This window comes from Octodon degus, unplaced genomic scaffold (genome assembly GCF_000260255.1).
Source record: "Octodon degus isolate 3935 unplaced genomic scaffold, OctDeg1.0 scaffold00082, whole genome shotgun sequence".
Taxonomy (NCBI): Eukaryota; Metazoa; Chordata; class Mammalia; order Rodentia; family Octodontidae; genus Octodon; species Octodon degus.
In genome coordinates this window covers 1,212,991-1,218,990 of record NW_004524658.1, presented here as the reverse complement: position 1 = coordinate 1,218,990, position 6,000 = coordinate 1,212,991, and the positions used below count along the sequence as shown (strand labels likewise).

The 6,000-nt window shown below is 35.4% G+C and overlaps 1 protein-coding gene across 2 annotated transcripts in view; it reads right to left on the bottom strand.

The window, feature by feature from the left end:
• The window catches only part of Kynu (kynureninase), a 135,718-nt gene that overhangs the window by 110,640 nt on the left and 19,078 nt on the right, over positions 1–6,000 (bottom strand). The window lies entirely within an intron of this gene.

Below are 6,000 nucleotides of genomic sequence, written 5' to 3'. Positions count from 1 at the left end.
TCCTCACCCCATGACTGCATGAGGCTTTGGGGGGACAACTAGACACAAACCATAACATGAACAATTGGTTTTCAGCACTTCATATGAGCCTGGTGCTGGTCTCTACTGGTGTGAGACCACATTTATTATGTCTTTCAGAGCCTAAGTCACCACATTAATAAAAGCAAATGAGTGAAAATATTTACCTCAGAGTCACCATTAAAATAAATGAGATGACATATAAAAGGGATGGGTGCAGATCCTCCCTTTGATGAGCCCAATGGAAATATAATATTAAAATTTTTGTCATCAGCTTGTGACCCATGGCACAACTTTTAAGCTAACATTTCCATTACCATATAAACTAAGATGAAGCAAGACCTTCCAAATAGCATGATATGAAGAATAAATGCAGGCTGCTGAGAAGGAAAGGAGAAGGGCAATTGTTAGGTACTACTCTTCATACTATTATGAAGTCGCCTGCAGCATGCCTCTTCCTTGACTTCTAATATAAATGCTAAAGACAAAAATCATTATCATTAAACGGTAGTTAAAGGCGAATGCTTGGCTCCTTTTTTATTTTAATCACATGGAGCTCTATGGCCTCTGCTGATAACACAATACATCTTATTACATTGAGGTAGTAAAATTCTAAGCTCTGCCTCAGAGAATTTATATCTCAGAATATTATGTCACCTACTCCTTACTTTGGTAGGCACTTGGTAATAATCTTTAAAGATACATTTTTCCCTGCACAGCTTTTGGCATCTGCCTTCCTTTAAAAATATCACGTATCAACTCTGCTTCCTCATTTGGTCAAGCTGCTAGCCTCAGGGAGTGAGATGCATTTAGAAAGTGTTATCCAAATAAACTTGAAGTAAAGTGGCCTGTCATTAGAAACAGTTGATTTAGATTAAAGTGCCCTTATAAACATATGTATTAGACTTAAGGAAAATGTTATACTGCTACCATTTAAAGCTGCTTAAAATAGTTGTTGCATAGTTACAATCTTCTTTTTACAAATGCTGGAAAAGAGAGCATGAGAGAGTTAATTCATTAGCACAGCATACATCACTGCCATCCATGGCGTGTTGTCCAAAATGTGTATGAGCAGTATTTGGTCATGAAATTAGAACGTAGGATGTAAAACATTGTTAGGAAGTTAATAGAACTTGGATGTTCTACACAACAAGGCAACCATTTAACCAACTCCCAAAGTGAGAACTTGCCTTCCCTTTAGAAAACTTTCCACTCATAAGAGAATAAACAAAATTTCACTACTTCCTTAATGACATCACAATTTTTTTTTTCCATTATCAATTTATCATTACTGAAGAAAGGTGTTGAAAGGGCCAGGCAGATAGCTCAGTAGAATAAGCACTTGCCTGGCAAGTGCAAGATCCTGAGTTCAATCCCTGGTACCAAAAAAATGAAAAGTGTTGAAAAGTCTTTGTAATATTGCATACATGTGTTATCTTTTTCATTATCTTTTGTATTTTTTCATAGCACATTTTCAAAAAAGAGTTGCTTATTTTAACTAATATGACTGCTGAAGCACTGAGGAAAATATTCTGACATTCTTCCTTGGTGTTATAGCCATGCACACTTAGCCATGAAAGGTAAGCCATTCCCAAGCAGTTCATCTATACATAATATGGAATTAAGTGTGCTATTTTCCTTTTTGAATAATCCTACCTACCTAAGCTGTCCTTCTTCTTACAAGAATTCTATGGAGACACAGCCGTAACAAAAGTTTACTGCTATGGAAAAAGGAGACTATCATTTATCTAGCAGATTTAACTATGCAAGTGACTTAAAATATTGTCATTTCATCTTAGAAACATTATGTCTATTTTCCAAGATATGATTTCTATTTTAAGTTTGATCATTGTGACTACTAACCTGTGTTATTCTCCTTTAAATAATACTAAATTTTTAATATAAAATATTCCCTGCAAATTCTTTAAGCTTGTAACACACTGATTCTAACAGACCCACAGGGTTGAGGCATGTTGCTGCTTTTTATTGCAGAACAATTTTGCTAAAACATATTGTAAGTCAAATAGGTGCAATGACTTTCAACATTTTCCATTTCAAAACAGCAAAATTATCTAAATGCTTTTATTTCACAAAACAAATATATTGCTGACAGCAAAGCATTAAATCAGCTTTAGAAGTCTCATAGTTTGAAATTAAGTTTCAGAATAATAATAAGCATTGCCAAACAGGTGCAGAGGTAAGTGTTCCTAAGGAGGCTAACCTTTCAGTTTGTCCTCCAGCAACTAGAACTTTGGAGGACATCATTTGTAGCCTGCAATTATCTGAATGCATCTCTTCAAACTTCTTGAGTTGAAACAACTGTGTGAGAGGATTAAGAGGCTAAACATTTGGAGAGTGACTCAGTGTCTCTTCGCTCAGTAGGAGGAGTAGCATCCTCATAAAAGAGGTGGGGTGAAGCAGTTTGCACCAGCACTATGTGGAAGCACAGCAAGAAGTGCCATCTTGGAAGCAGAAAGTTGACTTTGCCAGAAATGAAATGAATCTGCTAGCACCTTGGTTTTGCAGAGTTGTACAAAATAAGTTTTTGATTTATTGAGTCATTCAGTTTCAGATATTTTGTTAGAGAAGAAGGAGCAGACTAAGATGGATCTTAAAATATTTGTAAACGTTTATACCTCAGTGCATACAAATGTACATACATACATGCTTGCATTCTTAATGTGCTTCTATCCTTGTCATTTCTTGCAAGTCATCAGGTCTATGGCAACATGAGTCACAAGGACAAGTTAGCTGATGATCACATGAACTATAAGTAAGTATAAGTGGAATAGGCCATAAACATGAAGAAAATGACAACTGTGACCAAATAGCACTTCCTATTTTTAGGTCCTGGATGTCCCTGAGTGACATCTTTCCTTGTCAAAGCATACTAACTTTTAATGCTATTGTTAGTATTATATATATTTTTACTTTGTTTTCAATGCAACCACTAACTTCATTATGCCTCAGATAATTTAGCAGATATTTAGCTCTGGTTGACTTACTGTTTTCCACTGGCCAGGAGAGAAAAGCCATACCCTGGCTTTAGTATCAGCCAGAGCAGGACAGAAGTGGAGTTGAAGAAGGCCAAGAAGACTTGGCAATTAATCACAACTTGCCACAGATTTAGAACGAATTGAACACATTTAGGAGATTTATTACAGAAACCAGTCAGAAAGAGAAATGAAAAAGCTAACAGTCTACCAAAGTGCCATGAAGAAGCTTAAAACATCTGGGCAAAAAAGCAGCCACAGGAAAAAAAAATTTTTTTGAACTTGTGCAGAGACCCCTAGAAACTATATCGGCTGTTAACCTCTCAACAGGAAGATGAGTCTAAGCACATGGAGATACAAATTCAGCTACCAGTAATGTCCTTCCCAGGGAACTACCAGCCAGGTACAACACTGCCAGTTAACATAAGTATCAGTATGAGCTTACTAGGACCTTTCATATTTTCCTATAGAAAACCCTAAAATTATGTGCTTATACTGGTATATAAATCACCTCTCTGGGAATTTGGTGAGTCATTCCTGTAGAGTTCTGGTTGCTTGTGAAATGCACTTTCATCCTGTCAGTATCTGTTTCAGTTAATTTTTAGGCTCTCATGTGTTTCAAGTTGGTGGACGGAAAGAATTCCTCCATGCAGCTCTTTACATAGAAAAGCCAGAAGTGTGGTTTTAAGCTAAATATTTTGGAGTTAAAAAAAATCACAACAAATACAGACATTTTGGATCAAAGACGGAAATGAAGCAAGAGAGAGAATAGATAGAAAAACATGCATCTCAAACACCACTGATATTTAGAAGTATGCTGAATGTACCATGATAGTGACTGGATTATTATACCATTAAACAATGAACCAGAGTAAAACAAAGCAACCTTAAGGTTAATATCTTTTGCTTGGGAAAAATCTTTAATAGTTTACATTATGTGAAGCATGAAAATGCACTTGATTTCTGAAGCATTTGTCTAATAAAAACTAGCTAGGAAGACTTAATTAAGACTACAGCATTGTTGATTTTCACAAGGTAAAATATAATAATAGGACAATAGGTGATATTACAGAAAAGCAGTTTCTTCAGATACAATGTTAACATCTTCAGAATAATCATCTGTTCCCTTACTAACATAAAATAATCACAAGGACATGAATAGAACATCAGGGCAGCATCTTCTTTAAATTTCTGAAAAATAAAAATGCACAGCCCTGCTGAATGAATATCCAAGAGGCAAGGACACTCTCTAAAGTTCAAATTCATTCAATCTAATTCTCTGCTCTCTCTTACATTAAGGCCAAAAATGAATATCAACCATTTTTATTAACTATGACCCTCATTTATTAAATACTAAAACCTGCTAGTGAAAAATACCTCCAATGTGGTGATATGTACTTTACAATTTATGCATAAAGTTATGCAGATAAAGTTATAACAGGCTTAAAAAGTTATACAAAATTCTGTCAACTCTCACATTAATTTGAGAACTTTCTTTCTTAACCATGAATATTGAGTTCTGTAGTATTATCTAATAGTGATGGTGATAATCCCTAACACAATAAATGTAAACTATAATGGACAGGCCTTGTTAGAAGGACAGCATGGAGAGTAAAGAAAGGCTGTGAAATTTTATGAGTTTTACTGAGAGCTAAATATCTTGTCTCCAGAATTTTTATTTAATTTGTTGTCATGTTTCTGAAACTTTGTTTCCTGACCTCCAGGTTTGACTAAACTCCATATTGATTTTTCAGTGGTCAATGACCAGAAAATATTTTAAAATATATCTACTTACTTAAAAGAGAAACATAATGAAATTGAAACATTTAAAATATTTCTGGTTTCAATTTTATTATTAATTACTGGAGAAAGGTAGAAAATACATAATATTAGATCAGTTTTGTTCAAGGATTTGTAATATAGCTAAGAATACGAATCTAAGCAAATAGATACCCTAAACTGCTTCACTAGCAAAGGATAGTGACAAGTTAGGTAACCAGAACACAAACACAGTGAGATACAAGTAATAAATTCCAGCATTCTGGAAAAGAGTGGAAAGATCATAGATTTTTGTTTTGTTTTTGTTTTTTAATGTGTTTGGTACAGGATCTCACTACACAGCTCAGACTCATAATGATCATCCTGTTTTCAGCCTCCCAAACCTCTGGGATTATAAACCTGTGCCACCACGCCCAGTCTCCGAGGCAGGTTTGGAACACCCTGGGGGCAGGACTGGTGGGCCACGTGGTGCAAGGGATCAAACCATGGTCCTTGTGCTTGCCTAAGCAGGCACTTAGTCCACTGAGCTGTCTCGCAGGCCCTCCAAGATCATAGTTTATAATAGCTCTTACATAGTTTATGAATATATGAGACATTCAAAGGCTCAAGCACAAATTAATAAAACGATAATATCAGTTATTATTAATGAAGCTGTATACTTTATATACACGTATTGAAATCTTATGTGAGGCCCCAATATTATGTATAGTTACTAGTTATTAATAAAAAACTTCTTAAAAATGTTTCAAGAGCTGGAAAGGTTAAGGAAAACAGCCGTGGAGTTTGGAAGGATAATCCATGAAGTAGTAAAGTTCGGATTTACGATGAGGGGTAAGATGAGAAAGAGCGTGATGAGTTTCACAGTCAGAAGCCCGAGCACCAGGAAGAGGGAGGGAAAGCAGTCCGGGCGGAAGACTGCGTCATCGATAGATCTGGTCTACTCAGCTAAATGGAAACCGAGCATCTTTCTCAAGCCATCACGGTTCTTGGGGAGAGAAATACCATTTGTATCACCCAGTGTCATCCCTTCTTAACAAGTTTTGTTGCCTTACTTATAAAAATGAATAAAAAAATGGAAAAGATATTTAAAAATGTTGACTAAAGAATGATCAGAAAGTGAAAAAAATCAAAATATTAACTGTATTATTCATTAAAGAAAAATAACTATAGATGATATAGACATGCCCACATAGCAGAAAGACCTAAACGT